General features: G+C 37.3%; 1 long non-coding RNA gene across 1 annotated transcript; it reads left to right on the top strand.

The window, feature by feature from the left end:
• Positions 1 to 3,284: 3,284 nt before the first annotated feature.
• LOC141367371 (uncharacterized) lies at positions 3,285 to 16,852 on the top strand. The gene is made up of 3 exons (XR_012371737.1): positions 3,285 to 3,370; positions 12,337 to 12,462; positions 16,596 to 16,852. It is a non-coding gene; the product is annotated as an uncharacterized lncRNA (long non-coding RNA).
• Positions 16,853 to 18,410: the final 1,558 nt, after the last annotated feature.

The raw sequence follows: 18,410 nt of genomic DNA, 5'->3' as shown, positions 1-18,410 counted from the left end.
AGCAACAGCCCTTCACGGATGCACGCCACGAAATGCACAACGCCCACAAACAACACTTCACTTTCACAACTCTAAGAGGTTACTGCATTGCTCATGCCTGGGCACACAAATTTGATTACTAACAACATGTTTTGTACACCTGCAACTTTCCCACATACAAACAACAGTCAGTGCGTTCACGGGGTGCGAATACCTTTATTTGATTAAGAGCAGTTTAAAACTTTACACTTCAGAAGTTGATTTTTACCGTGCAATCTACACTTTGGCTTGTTTGTGTTCGTATCTTAATTTGATCAAACCTCACGTTGTAACTGGTGAAAAGCCTTGTGGTAACAGTATGTTTTTCCCAATGCTGCGCTGGTGTATTTTTGTCATTTATGAACTTAGGTGCAAATGAACAAGAAGTGGAAAGCTGTGAAACTTGATCACGTGATGCAGATCAGGTGAAAATGTAATTTTTTTATGATAACTTTAGTGTCTCTGAGGTACGTCCATAACCAGAGGATTTAGGGTTTATACTGGATGGAGCCAAATATTAAATATACGTAATATTATCCAAAAAATAATATTAATGATGAAAACACACATACATTTACAAACATATTTATTTTTGGAATATTACAGACCAAGAATTCCGTACAGTATATGAATTATAAATGTTAATATTTATGACATGTTTTTAATATGGCTAAATATTTAAGTTCGAACATGACTAGGAAGAAACATTTATAAAAACAATTAAATACAATAAAAAGCTGTTAAAATCGACTAAGAAATGTCAGCCTGATCTAACGCGAGTTGGCTTATTTGTATGAATTAATTTGAAGTGAATTGTACAAAAATGTATGATTATTATAAAAAACAATAATGAAACCCCACCCCTAACCCCAACGTCACAGTGGCAAAAGCAAACCATAAAAATCAAACAATTATCATAAAATAAAAATAATGAAACCCTAACCCCAACATCACAGGGGTGAAAGCAAATCGTACAAAAACATTCAATTATATATATTTATATATTTTTATATATATATATATATATATATATATATATATATATATATATATATATATATATATATATATATATATTAATAATGAAACCCCAACGTCACAGGGGTAAAAGCAAATTTTACAAAAACATTCAATTATTAAAATAAATTATGTAAATATAATAATAAAACTCCACTCCTAACCTCAAGGATAAAAAGCAAACCATACAAAATCATACAATTATCATAAAATAAAAATAATGAAACCCTAACCCCAACGTCACAGGGGTGAAAGCAAATCGTACAAAAATGTACGATTATAAAAAAATAAAAAATGAAACCTCACCCTTTACCCCAGCGTCACAGGGGAGAAAGCAAATCGTACAAAAATGTACGATTATAAAATATTTTTTTAAATAATAAAACCACACCCTAACCTCAAAGTCAGTGTGAAAGCAAATCGTCCAAACATGTACGATTATAAACAGTGTTGGGGATAACGCATTACAAGTAACTTGCATTATGTAATAATATTACTTTTCTAAAGTAAAAAGTAAAGTAACGCATTACTTTATAAATGTACACATTAATATTTGAGTTACTTTTTAAAAAACTAATGTGAATTACTTTTCAGGTTAAATAATTTGATTTAAAAAAACAATAATGTACTGAATTAAACTGAACGTAGTCACATAAAATTATGCACTCCATGCGTGCGCACCTAAGCGGGAACAGTTTGAGTCAGAAACGGAGATGGCTAGAGCTTGAAATTTTTGCTATGGAAATATGCAATTTCTGAATGCAGAACTTCTCAGTCATAAAAAACACCTGCAAGGCCTGAAAGAGATCAAGCCTCAGCCAAGTAACAAAAAGTAATGCAAAAGTAACTTAAAAGTAATGCAAGTATTACTGTCCATGAAAGTAACTAAGTAACGCAATTAGTTACTTTTTTGTAACTTACAGTAATATTGTAATGCATTACTTTTAAAAGTAACTTTCCCCAACACTGATTATAAAAGATTTTTTTTTTAAATAATGAAACCCCACCCCTAACCCCAAAGTCACAGGGGTTAAAGCAAATCGTCAAAAAATGTACGATTATAAAAAATTAAATAATGAAACCCCACCCCTAACCCCAGCGTCACAGGGGTAAAAGAAAATCGTACAAAAACGTACGATTATCATAAAATAAAAAATAATGAAACCCTAACTCCAACATCACAGGGGTAAAAGCAAATCATACAAAAAAATTACGATTATAATTTTTTTTAAATAATAAAAACTAGTGATGCACCGATGTATCGGCCGCCGATATTAATCGGCCGATATTTGATGAATTTGAAACCATCAGCATATCGGCAATAGCACGAGAAAGGCCGATACCGATTGTTTATTAATTAACTGCATAAAGAAATCCATTATATGTAAAAAATATGTTAATGTTGTTAATAAAATAAATGCTGAAAAGCTAAAACCACCTTTGAAGGTTGTCATGCTGTCTTATTATATTTGTTTTAGCTTAATTTGTGCCTCTCTTATTATGTTGGTCAGTTGAATGTTAATTAGATCCAATCCATGTTCAGTAAAAATAATTTGATGCAGAAATAAACTAGCTAATAGACCAACTGTTTAGTATTGTATACAAGTGTTTAATATCGGCATCGGTATCGGCCAGAAGTTGTCTGTTTAAATCGGTATCGGCCCAAAAAAATCCTATCGGTGCATCCCTAATAAAAACCCCACCCTAACCCCAAGGTCACAGGGGTGAAAGCAAATCATACAAAAAAATTACGATTATAATTTTTTTTAAATAATAAAAACTAGTGATGCACCGATGTATCGGCCGCCGATATTAATCGGCCGATATTTGATGAATTTGAAACCATCAGCATATCGGCAATAGCACGAGAAAGGCCGATACCGATTGTTTATTAATTAACTGCATAAAGAAATCCATTATATGTAAAAAATGAGTTGATGTTGTTGATAAAATAAATGCTGAATAGCAAAAACCACCTTTGAAGGTTGTCATGCTGTCTTATTATATTTGTTTTAGCTTAATTTGTGCCTCTCTTATTATGTTGGTCAGTTGAATGTTAATTAGATCCAATCCATGTTCAGTAAAAATAATTTGATGCAGAAATAAACTAGCAGACCAACTGTATAGTATTGTATACAAGTGTTTAATATCGGTATCGGCATCGGTATCGGCCAGAAGTTGTCTGTTTAAATCGGAATCGGTATCGGCCCAAAAAAATCATATCGGTGCATCCCTAATATATATATCAATCTCTATTTTGGTTACGACCTGGTTTTGCATCTAGTTAGGATTTCAGGACTGAAAGAATGACGTGAACTAATAGCCGCTCCCACTGGTAAGACCTTCTTTGTTGGTATGACTTGTTCATTGTCCGCACAGGCCGGCCAACACAATATACTCAGCATTCATCACTTTGCCTGGTCTTTGTGTGTCTCCTTTTAAACCGAACAGCAGGAATTATTAGGGGGCTTAACACGTGGAGGTTCCCAATGTGGCTATAAGCCTCTTCCAAAACCAAAATCTGCTCCTCTTTATCCAGGGCTAGTAAAGCATCAGGCCCTTTCTCACCATAATCAAGTTTGAATGAGAAAATAGTGGAAACAAGATTTCAGGCCCATATTCCCAATCAGATATAAATAAATCAGCATTTAGGGAATTCGGGAATTTATTATTATTATTGAGAACGTAACGTCGATGTGGCTTCCAGGATGCTCTCCCAAACGCAGCATTCCGACCGGGGGGAGGGAGGCGATGCCGGAGCACCGCACCTCGGCATCTCCAGTCCCACCGATTTGGGGTGCGTGTGAAATCCGTGGCACCTCTCCTGCATTCCTGGCTGAATCTGTGCCATATCTGTGATGGACTGAGGCAGAAGAGAAAGATGAATACAGCTTAATCTTTACACAGGCCACATGTGTGCGCATGATAACATGGATGCTTTCTTCCCGCACCGGGCTGCGCTCGCCCCGCTGCCAGGTTGCTGCCTCAAACAGCCGTGTTTCGTTGCGATATTTAGCTCGCACCAGAAAAGAACGACGCTGGTTCCTAAGGAGGGGGTTAATGCATGTTTTTGGATTCGGAGGGAAAATCGTTGTAATTCCTGACACATTTCGAGAGACAGATACGCTGCAGACAATATGTAAAATACAACTATACATGGAAGGCTTGTTTCTCAAAGCTGATATTTGATTTCAGACCTCGTCGTGATAGAAACAATGAGTTATTTTTGGCCACTCGTGACAGTGTACCGTGGTTGGTTGCAAGGCCAAAAGGACACCATTTGGAGTCGGAAATATACAGTATAGCATTGTGAATCTTTGTATCCGATTACTTAAACTTTTTCCCACACTTTTTTTTCCCTTCTGGACTTCACTAAAACATTCATTGTGATTGCATTAACATAAATGATTCTATAGTATCTTGGTGTATAATTATGATCCATGTTTCCAGAGTCTGGATGAAGCGCAGGTGTAAAGCCCGTCGAGTTTAATGAGCAGACACTGCCTCAGTCTCCTCTTTGAACCGAAGCTCAATTAAAAACACCGGATGTGCCGTCATATTAGCACAAAATTAATCGACTCACACTAATTGAATCTATCGGATTCAGTGGGCAGTATATCTCTTTAAGCAAACACGCATGCATGTTTGGACAGCTAACAAAGGTTTTGCTCAGTATTCACAATTCAGTATTTATTTATTTTCAGTGCTGTTATTTAAAATGATTTGTGTTTCTCCCTGTTTTGTTGTCATGATTATTTTAGTGCCTATTCCCAATGCTTTTTGATGTAGACATCCGAGATAATGACATCTGTTTGGAAAGCACGCCGTTTGTTTTCAGTAATAATGCATCTGCATCTCCTTCGGTCTATACTTAGTTGTTGAAGTAGATACAATTGTAATCTCACATGCACCTCTAATTGAAAAGTTAATTATCTTTCTGAAGCCATCAGCTGTCACTTATGAGGATCAGATACCGCTGTCCTCCCCGGGGACTGACGTTCCTCTGGTCCTGATGGTTTGGGACCCCGCATCGTCTTGCATGTGAACATTTGATCATTTATAGCTCGCTGTTTAATTGAAGTCAAATTAGCAGGACTGTACGCCGTGTTTATCTCACGTAGGGATTGTTTATTTTTAAATGCATTTCGACTACACAATCACAACTTTACATTAGTCCCCGTGCGTCTCTCGTGCTTGTTATTTTCTCATTAGACTTTCAAGAGAAAGGGATGAATTTGTATGTTACTGTATTCCTTGAGGAATTGTTGAGATGACGTTTGTATTACCTGTCATTATTTCATCAAGGGAACAGAACGGATATCGTAACTATATAATGTTAAAATGACACAAAGTACGGCACACTTATGCAAACTTGTGGCCTTGATGTTACAAGCTTAATGTTTTACACCTTCACCTGTTAGATTTGTTTAACAGTAGGATAAAAGTCTTTAGTAACCTTTTTTAAGGAAAAACAACTTTTTTACCCGTTAAGTTTGTTCTTTACATCCATGTAAATCGATGGCTTCTAGTCGGAGACACTGACGTGTTTATTCCACACTAATTAAAAAGTGTATGTTTTTATTGCTCTTAACTCCAGATCTCGTGTGCTACCTGTCAATCATGAGTTGTAATTGAATGTGGGTGGATTTCTCTTTGTTTTATGGTTCAGGTCAGTGCATTGGGTTGAAATGTAATTTTCTTTTTACGATTTCTTTAATACAATTTCTGCGTTCTCCATGGGAACAATTTATTAATGCTTTTTAGATGCGACCGTGTGTTATCTTTATAAATATATTAGAAATATGCGCTACATAAACATCACGTTATCTGTGCATATAGGACTTAAAGATTATTTATAAGTTTTAGTTAAATTGCACTTAAATTGCACAAAAATTCATTCAGAGAGAAATCATCTCTGTACAGTATTCCCACGGCACGAAACTCACGACAGATTCAGAAATCAGTTTTACTGTAATTAGGGAAATACTCTAAATGTCATTGTGAATCTTCACACCACTACAATGAATGCACGCTTTTGGTTTTACTCACCGTTACTCACCGTATTTACCAGGACCTCGTGTTTCTCTCTTTGTTGTGGCACTTTTTGTTTCAAAACTCCTACGGCTTACTTGAAGCAAATCATCGCTGGTCTTTCCACAATAAGCCAGGCAACACTCCTGCAGCATTCGCTCCTGGTGCCTTTGTGTTGTTTTGTGCCTTTACGTTTGACAGATTTATTGTGAGAATGGAAAAATATGGCAGAAAAGTGATTAGCATGCTCAGACATTAGCACGCTAAAAGTGAAAGTCGTGTGAACCGCAAAAACTGTGACCCCCTATTTGTTCACAGTGAATACATATTTACTGCAAAGTCTCACTCAAAAGTCGTTGACAGGCTTTTGATTAAATTCAGAGATTGAATCGCATTACGTATTCAAATTAGCGAGTTATAAATACACAAAGTTCGGTTTTGTTCGGTTAACCCAAGGAGGAGATGTTAAGCTGCGGGGTAATTTCTGTGCAAAGGTGTTTCCCAGTTTTTATTTGAAGCAGACGTTTAAAAGAATCAAGGTGTGAGAGGAAACGTTTGACCTTACTTTAAATTTTGCAGCTTTTGTGGTTTCGGGGCCCCTCCCCTTCACGGCCGTGTGGGTTTTTCCTACCAATTATAAAAGCCGTATGGCGGAGATGAGCTTTTCTGAAACCACGTGCAGTCAATATCAGAAGCAAATTTGGTTTTGATTGTTAACGTTTTATCTCACCCCAACCTTGTGAGAGATGTTACCTGCATCCCATATCCTGAATTCACAGTCCCAACGTATTCTTCAAAGCAAAGACCTTATGTTTTAACTGATATAGTTCAGACAGAGCGCCATTCATTGGCGTTGATGCCGTCGGTCCCGGGCTGAACAAACGTCTGGGTTTCAGACCCATCGTGGGTTCCAGCAATGATGTTGAAGAATGAAATGCTGTGTCGGTATGGAAGTGTCCGGCGTTGGCACGCTACAGCTCAAACCTGCGGCGCTGCCATCCACCCGAGCCTTTGCATGGTGTCAGGCGTCGATATGCCGCTGAGAAAAACGGCATTTCTTATCAACTCCAATCCAGATGAAGTCAAAGACGCATTCGTCCTGCATCTCTGGGCCCACTTGTGCCGTGTTTGGGCAGCGTTCGACTTCTTTATGAGCGGTGGCAGACCTAAAGGCAAAGAGGAGACCCAGCCAATGTGTTCACAATCAGCCATGTTTCTCAGGGCTGCATGCCTCTGGGTTTGCTGGACCGCAGAGGTTTAAACCCCCGTGTCCCTCCGGAAATCCGGCCAAACCGGAGCCTCTGGCATGCCTGGAGTGATATCTGAGAGGTGGATACGACTTCCACAAGAGTCCGTTTGTATCGTGCTGAATTCTGAAAGGGATGAGAGACGTGTTGGCTGGAGGTCTTGGAGCGTGCAGATCAACTCTGAAGCATCTGTCCCTTTGTTTTTTACATACACACTACAAAGTTTGGGAAGTAACAAATGGATCCCTACACTCAAAAAATGCTGGGTTATTTTCAACATACAGTTGGATCAAATAAAAACATTTTCTGGGTTAATTTAATCCAACGGTTGGGTTTTGACTAGAGGTCTTTACGGGTCCACTTAGATGCAAAAACGTAAGATCCGACCCGAGCAGGTTCTTGTCTAAAAGTTTCATGTGTGCCTCGAACACGGGTCGGGTATAATACAATTTAAAATCAATGTATTTCGGGTAATTTAAAATCTATTTGCCAAACAGACCCGAACTATCTCGCGTATGTGCATGGAGTCCTTTTCCACCCCCCCTCTGTTTGCCAAGAGCGCTTGCAACACCGTTTGGCGGGCCGTATAGGTTCATTTTCATTAAAGGGACAGTAAGTAGGGTTTTAAGTGTTTTATTAATCAAAATCAATGTTTTTATTCATAAATATGTCCTCGTTGGTGTCAAATGACCTCTGCCAGTGATCTGACTTTTCTTTGTAAGCTTAGAATTTCTTCTCTTTACTTACATTGAACGTGTAAGTCCAAGGAGGCTTCCATGTCGTTCCGCCATATTGATAAACTATGCTGGCAGAGAGGGACAAAAAGCACTAGCCTACCAACGCGTTTTCATTCAGAACACGTGAACTAGCTGAAACGGACAAGGAGATCAATGAGTACATAACGGCTACCGAAGTTGCAACAGGCATTTGGAAAAGCGAGGCGCTAGAGAGCACTATTCGTTTGAATGCAAAATACAATTTCACCACTAGATGGGGGTAAATCCTACTTATTGTCCATTTAAGCCAAATCTGTCAATCAATTGTAAATACCTTGGTGCGTCGTCAGATAACAAATAAAAATAAATGGAGCAGTGGGCCAAATTGGTTGCGAGGCCACCAGGGTTTCTTTCTGCGTGTGGGGCTACAGACTGCACCCACGTCCGTTTACATTCAGGTCCAGTCGGGTTAAAACAAAATTGCCACTTGGTCGGGTTTATGCACGTCGGGTTCGGGTAAAAAGTGATTTGGGTCATTTCGAGTCGGGTACATTTATTTGGACAAGAGAAGACCTCTAGTTAGGTTGAATGAATGCAATTTATGAATGCAAACTTACAAGCATCCAATGAAATAAAAACCATTTAGTCCATCTGTAGTGCACCGACATGCATTTAACAACAGCTCATCTGTGTTCACGAACATCATCTGAGCCAAAGAAACATTACTGATATTATAAGTGGACCTCTGGGAATATAAATCTCTTAAATTGTATGATATGACCCCTTTAATAGCCCTAACTGCTTTTGTACGGGTAAAGTACGACATTCAGTGCAATGACAAATTGCTGTAATTCTTAATTCAGACACAAAACATTTCCTGCTTTTTCCTGTCAGCTCTGCCCAAATGGTTTTGATTAATTCAGACAGGAAATGCTTGTGAAAGAGATTTATATCTGAATTCATCTGCAAAATAATCAAATCATTACCAGCTAATGACAGCGGCGTGACGGATGATGTTGATATTCGCCAGGTCCCAGAAACGGTGGGGCCCGTTGACGCGGAGGATGCCGGCCCCACATGTCACAGCTCGACCGTAATTGCGTTTCTGCTGTTCTCGGATCAGCCGAGGCTCAGACAATCCTCTTCTTAATGAAGTCGTCTGAGGCAGCGGCAATTACTGACTTCTGTCACTATCACCGGGGGCAACGAGGTTTGGGAAAAGCGTTCTCTTTGGTTGAGGGATCCCCCATTGCTTTCAATGGAGTTGATGTAGAGTGCTTGTCAAAAGCAACATGGAATATCAGAGGATTAATTGGTCGGAGAGGAAAAGCGGAAAATCTCTATCGAGAGAGCGTAATTGAAACTCATTTAATTCTCTGTGTAATCAAACCAGTGTTATGCTGAATTCTTTCTGTTCGAATGATATTAACCTGGTTATCACACGTGGAAATTTTATTTGGCCCTGCACTGTGACGCGTGCTGTATTCTCTTTATAAATAGTTTCGCATTTATGCGTACAAGATATATTTCTGGTTGTATTTATATGCTTTCATTTTTACATTACATTTGGTTACATTTACACTCATGCATTTGGTCCTGGTATAGCTCAGATTGCGTACCCGGGGAGCACACAAAAAAAAGTATACTTTGCATTGCACTGTATGTCACTTTGGATAAAAGCATATGCCAAATGCATAAATGAAAGGTAAAAAAAAATGTAAATGCATTTGGCATATGCTTTCATGCAACGTGCATTCAACATATAGCCTAGTGCATTCCCTGGAATCAAATTTATGATCTTTGAATTGCTGTTAAGCCACAGAAACACTTTTTTATTTTTTTATTTTATTTTGGATAGCCTCTTGAGATGTATCATCTCATTTTCAAGAGGATCCTTATCTACACTTCCTTTTGCATTTACATTTATGCATTTGGCAAACACTTTTATCCAAAGCAACTTACAGTGCATTACATTTTTATCAGTATGTTTTCCCTCGGTTCGAACACGTGACCTTTTGCGCATCTAAAGGCCCAAAAATGAAATAAAAAAGCACACATATATGACCAGCTCATATATTTCATGTCTTTTGAGGTGACACTATATATAGCTTATCTGAGGAACATCAAAATAATGCAATTTTCTCACTTATAATTTTATCTGCTTTTAGATTTAAAACAGCAGCAATGGTTCTGGCACATATCGTACCCAAACGAGACACACCAGCCGGATCTCACAAGATTTCATACACATTTTACGAGTTGGCTAATTCGTATGAAGTTACTCATGGAAAAATGTGCAGCTCTGCCTAATGTATTGTATGCAATAAATGTCACGCAGACGTTTAAAGGGGACATATCATGAAACATATCTGACTTTTTCCATGTTTAAGTGCTATAATTGGGTCCCCAGTGCTTCAATCAACCTAGAAAATGCGAAAAAGATCAACCCAGCAACCCAGCTCTGGCAAACCACTCTCTGCAAGCATGTGAAAAAATAGGTAATTGAAATATGGCTCCCCCTGTGATGTCAGAAGGGGATAATACCGCCCCTAAATCTGCACTATCCAACCACGGCACTGCCATTTATTGCAGAGATCAACTAATTTGCATTGAAAAGAACACACCCAAAAATGGCACATTTTTGCTCACACCTACAAAGTGGCAATTTTAACATGTTATAATAAATTATCTATATGATATTTTGACCTAAAACTTCACATATGTGCTCTTGAGACATCAAAGATTTATTTTACATTTTAAAAAAGTCTTGTGAAGTTTCTTCTTTAAAGGATTAGTCCATTTTCTAAAAAAACCTGATATTTTACTCCCCACCATGTCATCAAAATGTTGATGTCTTTCTTCGTTCAGTCGAGAAGAAATTATGCTTTTTGAGGTAAACATTCCAGGATTTTTCCAGTTTTAAAGGACTCTAAATGATCTCAAACGAGGCATAAGGGTCTTATCTAGCGAAAAGATTGTCAATTTTTGCAAGAAAAATAAAAAATATGCCCATTTAAACCACAACTTCTCGTCATGTGACCTGCCAGCGCAACTTCACGTAATACGTCATCACGTCAAGAGGTCACGAATGACGTATGCGAAACTACGCCCCAGTGTTTACAAGTGTGGAGAAAGAGGAGCTTTCCGATGTTGTTGTATGTCGAATGATACTAATTAATGTCTTTGTGTCCGTTTTATTGTTTAAAATGGTCTGCAAATGTGCGTTTCATATATGTAACACGTGACCTATCGATGTCATTATACAATTACGGAGGTCGCGCTGGCGCGTCACAGGACCGGAGGAAGACGAGAAGTTGTGGTTTAAAAGTGCATATTTTTTATTTTTCTTGCCAAAAATGACAATCGTTGAACTGTATGCCTCGTTTGGGATCGTTTAGAGTCCTCTGAAGCTGCGTTGAAACTGCAATTTTAAACTGCATAACTGTTAAGTATTGGTGTCCATTAAAGTCCATTAAGATGAGAAAGGTCCTGGAATGTTTTCCTCGGAAAACATAGTTTCTTCTCGGCTGAGCAGGGAGGGACATCGGCATTTTTGATGACATGGTGGTGAGTAAATTATCTGGATTTCTTTAAAGAAAATTGACTTATCCTTTAAATTTTTGCCACCATGGTCGTATTGATGTTATACATAGGGACATTTCTGGAAAAAAATAAAGGAGTGGTTGTAAAAGGTTGCAATATCCAATATTCTCCGATCAGTTCAGGCCTCATTGGTGGAAATAAATCAGATATGAATCAGATACATGCATTCGCGTCCACAATGTAAGCATCAAGATGTGACGTGCGTCATGAAAATGCAACGCTGGCAAATGACGTAAACTCAGTTGGACACCACCTGCGAACTCATGACTCTTCAATGGAGGACGATGGCTCCACTTAGTGCTTTAATGTTGAAGTTTTATATCTTGTTACAGAAATAAAGCTCTACAATCTTGTAAAATCATTTGTCTGTCTATTGCATATGCAACATTTTACTTCCTCTGTGGTTTAAGCTGTTCTGGGTCAGTATGTCTACCTTGAATTGTTTTGGTATGTGTTTAGTGTAAATGCTTATATCAGATACGAGTCGCTTTTAAAAGATGATGCAAGCAGATCGTCAAAAAACAAATCGGAATTGGGCATCAAGATTTGCAGTGTAAATCCAGCCTTTATGTCTTTTATTTGATGAGTGTTAATGGAGTCGGGTCTTAAATGGTATAGATGAGTTTTGATAAGCGTAATGATTTCAAAGCCCCGAGTACAAGTTTGTCACAATTCACCTCTTTTGAGTCTCTGCCCCAATACAGATACATGACTGATGTGAGCGCAGGTGCGCTTTGATGCTTAAAGATGTTGCCATGGTTACCTCCTGCTTTCCACCCGTGCAATTATGTAGAATAGATGAACTTCACTCCTCAACAAATTAACAACAGGTAAAATATACTGTAGCCGCTGATCATCTCCAAAGTTTCCCTCATAAAAGCTTTTGCCAGGAGATGTGTTCATGCTTGTCAGTCGAGTGCATTTGAAGGCAGGCAATCTCTCGCTTTGTTTGTCGGCTCCGAAGTTCAAACCCTGTGGAATTTAAGGAATCAGTGTGTGGTTTGCTTGTTTAAATTACTGTAATAAAGTCACATTTATTTGAAGCTCACACAAGGAAGAAACGCTCGCAGGAAAACCCCTCCTGAAACAAATTGTCTACTTATTTTGCGACTAGATTTTTTTTCTAAAGTCTGAATTTGAGTCAACATCCCAATGTGGTTTACAGTGATAGATGTGGAAGTTTAATGCTTCAGACAACATGAATTGTTTAGTTTTTAGAGGAAATGTAGAGAAAATGTAAGGGTTTGTGAATGTGACACTTCAAGATTTAAAGAGATATTTTACAGTTTGATGCAATGGATTCTGATCAGACCAATGAGAAGTTAGGAAAGCAGTGACATAATATAACAAATGTTGTGTTCCTGTAGTTTAACTGGTAGTAGTACACTGTTAGACTTTTTATTGTATATATGCGGTAACTCACTGGCAACGTGTTGGGCAATTTATTAAGGGGTGATTTATAGTCGTGCGTAGGTTCTACGCCTGTGCATAGCTCTGCGTAGCCTGACGCGCACCTCGCAAAAATTTTAACAGCACGTCAGTTCTACACGGACCGCAAGCGCTGTGATTGGTCCACCAGAACCCCTCCCGTCAGGTAAAAAAAACTGCGTCATAGCTATTTCTGTTTGTGACGGTGAAAACAAAGATAAGCCAAGTTGAGGAGGGATTTAACTCAAACTGCATCAAAAGTCGCTGTTTATTTACTTCCATCATTGCTGGTCTTCTCAAATTATACACAACAAATTGCTGTTTCATCTTCGTTTGTGGGTTAACTTGCCCGGTTTCTTCTTCTCTGATGGTCGCACTGCAACTGTGGTTACACGCGTGGATACTGCCTACCAGTGGTCGCGCGTGTGTTTGCACATCGACGCAGACGACGACACAAAAGTATAAATGAAAACCGACGCGGAACCTACGCCGTAGGACCTACGCACGACTATAACAAGCCCTTTACAGTACCATAACTGTACATGTTTTTTACAGTATAATACCCTTACTGTAACCTAGTTTTAAAAAATATCGGACAAGTAACAGAGGCACTTGATAAAAGTTACTCGCTACACTCCCCAAGTAGCCTCTTCTGTCACTCTCCCGACAATCCAAGGAGCGAAATCTTGGCGTCACTTGTGTTTTGAAGTCTTGAGGTCAAATTCAAATCTGACAGTCAAACATTTATCCATGATCCCTTTCTTGTTTCTATCTACAACTCTCAATAAATTATTGACACTGCTGAAAAACAATTCAAATTTTGAAATTTGCTTAACTGCTAAAAGCATAACAAGTAAAATGTATTTTATTTCATAGATATATTTTATTTTTCCATTTTATATGCTTTTATAACACTGTTTTATTCAACTACAGTAGCACTACTGTTGTTGTTTTACAGCAGTCTACCGCAAATTCAAAACATACAGCAAATCACTGTAAATTAAATGTTAATACCCATAATGCAATGCATATTACAGTAATGAACTGGAAAAGAAAATTATGGTATTTTACCTGGCATTTTGTGGTAAGTAACTGTAGAAATTACAGTTAAGTCTAACAGTGTAGCTCGTAATGCAACAATTGTGGGTTCAATCCCACACTGTAAAAAATACTTTGCTGCCTTAACATTTTTTGTTAAATCAACTCAGATTCACAAGTCATGTCAACAGAGATGAGTTGTCACAACTTTTAAAATAGTTGAGAAAAGTCAACTTAATTTTATAAGTTATAACAACTCACCTGTAGTTATAACAACTAATTTCTAGTCAAGATAAATAATAGTAAGTTGAAATGACTTGTAAATCTAAGTTGATTCAACAAAAAATTTTAAGGCAGCAAAGTATTTTTTACAGTGCACACAGATGATAAAACGTGATAAAAATGCACTATAAGTTTCTTTAAATGAAAGTGTCTCCCAAATGTAAATAAAAGCATCACAAATGTTAAATGTCTTTGTGAGAGCTTCACAGTAAAAAGTCTGCTGTAGTTATGCAGCTGTTTGCCAGTAACTTACTGTAGATTTATTTTATTTACTGGCAACAGTTTTTTCAAAGTTAAATGAACATTAAACATTAACAAGTATTTATCTTTACAGAATAAAACTAAAATAAAAGCATCATGCAAAGCATTCTGGGAACCAAAATCTGAAGGAAAAAACAGAAAAAGGTTAATGAGGATTTCTGGTTGCTTTGCATGATGCTTTGCATTATTTTATAGTTTTATTCTGTAAAAATAAAGACTTTTTAATGTTTAATGTTCATTTAACTTTGAACAAACTGATGCTAGTAAATAACATAAATTTAAATCTACAGTAAGTTACTGGTAAACAGCTGCCAGTGAGGAACAAACCAGTTGAGAAGATTAATAAAAATCTTCCCTTGTGCTGTAGCTCTCCTGTCTTAGTTTGTCTCTGCATTCAAGACTTTGACAGCTATTGTATGACTTATTAAGAAGACATGAAATACAGCAGAGCAATTCAAGCATTATGGATGTGACATTTTCAGTCAAATATATTTATTACCAATATTTTAAACCATCTGTTTATATTTTCCTAAACCCCTGATGATGAGTCCAGACATCAGAAAAATATCAGACTATACTCGTGTTTTTTATTTTAGATAAGGGAAATATGCATTTGTTATGTATGTGACAATATAGGGCACACGTTTTTGGGAGAATGCACAAACCAGAAGCAATACCCAACAAATAGAGAAGGGACGTTTCCTCGAAGAACAAATTATATTATTTATTTTATTTTAATTTTCTTGTGCACATTTATGAAGAAGAAACAACATTATGGATGCTACATTTAGATGTGACAATTCTGAAAGATGGACTTAAAAAACGTTAAAAGTACTTCAACAGGGACCTTGCATGAGTATTTAAGCCACCAAATATTGACATCTGAGATATCAAAAACTTAATTTTTTCATGGTAAAGTTGACATTTGCATGCAATTGCTTAGCATGTGTATGTATTGTGCTTGTTGTGCTATTGTTTGGGGCTTGACAGAAATCACTTTAAAGCAGGGGTCTCCAACCTTTTTGTGAGCAATGGATAAAACAATTTGGAGGGCTATTTTTGGATATTTAACTACTCAAAACTTTTTTTTACTTGTTAATTTTATTTTCTTGTTGATGTTTTATCGTTGTTTAAAATGTTAACATAAAAGAAGCAAAGCTAATATGCAATAAATAAATATTACAATTAAGACTTTAACTAGAATGTGCTTTTGGCGGGCGCCTCACAGACTCTGTGCGGGAAACCTGGTACCTGCGGGCACCATGTTGGAGACCATAAAGTGTCTTTATATGGATAAGAGCTGCTTACAGATTGTTCAGAAATTGAGCTTTTATGTCCCACAGAAAAAAAAGCTGATAGGACAACAAGTCAGCAATGATGGATCTTTTTAGTTTTGGGGTAAATTATTCCTTTAATTCGTCTCACACATCTTTTTTAACATGCACGGCTAATGATGTCCAGCCAGCCAAAACTAACAGTTTTCACTGAGGAGTCTTCATACGAGCCGGGCTTATTTCAGTTCAGATTTGCTGTTTAATTAAGCAGGAGTAATGGACTTGCTGTGACTAGCGTGTCCTGCTGGGATCTCAGACATTGCGATCAGATACGTGTCAGTAATTCGCTTGTTGTGAACTGAAGGAGATTGCAAGCATACAGTTTTTCTCACAGTATTTCTTTTGCCCCCTCCTTATTTATTATACATATACAGATATGATCTCAACTCTAGTGAGAAACTCGCATGCAAAGGTTGCACTTTCCCGAACGTGATGCTTTATCATATTTCTAGGATAAATATTTTGTAACGTTCAAGGGTTAATGAGACATCACTGCAGTGTCTCCTTTAATTTACGAGCTGTCATTTATTCGTTTAGTTTTGTGTTAATAAAATTTGTGGTTTGTTCAAATTGCCCGTTCATCAGTTTCACATTATAAAACCCTCTTTCTATCTTGACAGATCTTCAGTTCAACATCCTGTCAAAGCCAAACTTAGGTGTTTACTCTGAGAACTGGGCTTTGAGAATCTGAAACTCTTCTGCTTTAATGTCTAGAGGGTGCAAAGGATGAATCACGCAATCAACTCAGATATGGAAATAATTTTGCTGATTAAACAAATGGGTGTTATGTTTGGTTTTTTATCGGTTTTCAGTATTCGGAGTCTACTACAAAAAAAGCATGTGACCCTTCAGCACTAATAAGAAGGTGACTCATAGGCTTAGATGAAGCCGTATTTAATGTAGCTGCAATTGTATTTCTTTTAACATGCAGATTTTTTTCATTGTTTTTGAGGATGAGGGCATGTTGCAAAGCCACGTTGGCATCTACCGAAGTTTATCCGTCTAATAAATGAAATGTAACTATGGCCGTAGCCCGGGTTTGAAAATTAGTGAGGTCCCACTCTAAAAATGGCTGGGATATTTTTGACCCATAATGGGTAAAAATTGGACAGAACACACTGCTGGGTTAAAAATGAACCAATGTTGGGTTGTTGTTATGCAACCATGGGGTATAATAACCCAGCAGTTGGGTTTAAAATAACCCAGCACTGGGTCAATAATTATGTCCAATAATTACCCATTATGGGTCGAAAATAACCCAGCCATTTTTAAAGTGAGGTTAATGTATGCTGTCCCAGGAGAAAAAAAGTGCACTAAAATACACTTTAAGTAGTAAATGTACTATTTTGTGCACTACTTTTGTAGTTAACCCGTTAATTGGCATTGTCCCGTGAGCGGGACACCTATGTTTATTTCAATATTTTCTATGTAAATGTAAATCTATCACGACAAACTATATATTGTTGGAAAGGTCTAAGAATGTAGTTTTCATATTTCAAAACCTTTTAGCAGTAATAATAATGCAGTAACTGTTATTTATTCATTTGTGACACAAGTATGCAGCAAACCTCAAAGCAAACCAGCACAAACCTCAGTTTTTTGACAATTTGATGTATTAAAAATTATACTATATTGCATTATTATTTATTACAAATAAATGTAAACTGCTTTAAAAAAATTTATATTTTCACCTCTAGACACTTCCCTAAAAAACGTTGAAGTGTCTTCTTTAAAACCAAAAATTACCAAAATTAAAACCAAAATTAGGCTTCTAGACCAAAAAAAAAAAATGCCAGAGTTATATTAATTTAAAGGTGTATATCACCTTTTCACCAACCCCTCACTCAAAAAGGGCTGCGCCAGTTAAAGGGTTAATATAGCAAGATAATTGTGAATGGGTTTATGTTTGTTACCTGCATTTCAGAGATGATTCCTTTACAAACAAGGCCCAGTTCAATGACATATTTGCCAATCGTTTAAAACTGAGTAATGGAGCGGTCCCAACATTAAAAGGAGGACTCCCGTTCAGCAGTCAGAACCACAGGCGGTAAGTAAATCAAAATCCAATCCCAAGTGTTTTGTTTGCAATCTGCACATAAGTGCATATAATGCAAACAACATGAACATATACAGTGAGGAAAAAAAGTATTTGAACACCCTGCTATTTTGCAAGTTCTCCCAATTAGAAATCATGGAGGGGTCTGAAACTGCCACCGCAGGTGCATGTCCACCGCGAGAGACACAATCGGAAAAAAATCCAGATATCACAATGTAGGATTTTTAACTATTTATTTGTATGATACAGCTGCAAATAAGTATTTGAACACCTGAGAAAATCAATGTTAATATTTGGTCCAGTAGCCTTTGTTTGCAATTACAGAGGTCAAACGTTTCCTGTAGTTTATCACCTGGTTTGCACACACTGCAGGAGGGAT

Source organism: Misgurnus anguillicaudatus, chromosome 10, assembly GCF_027580225.2.
Source record: "Misgurnus anguillicaudatus chromosome 10, ASM2758022v2, whole genome shotgun sequence".
In the NCBI taxonomy this organism is placed as follows: Eukaryota; Metazoa; Chordata; class Actinopteri; order Cypriniformes; family Cobitidae; genus Misgurnus; species Misgurnus anguillicaudatus.
The sequence above is the reverse complement of the archived record's forward strand: the minus strand, read 5'-3'. Positions and strand labels throughout refer to the sequence as shown.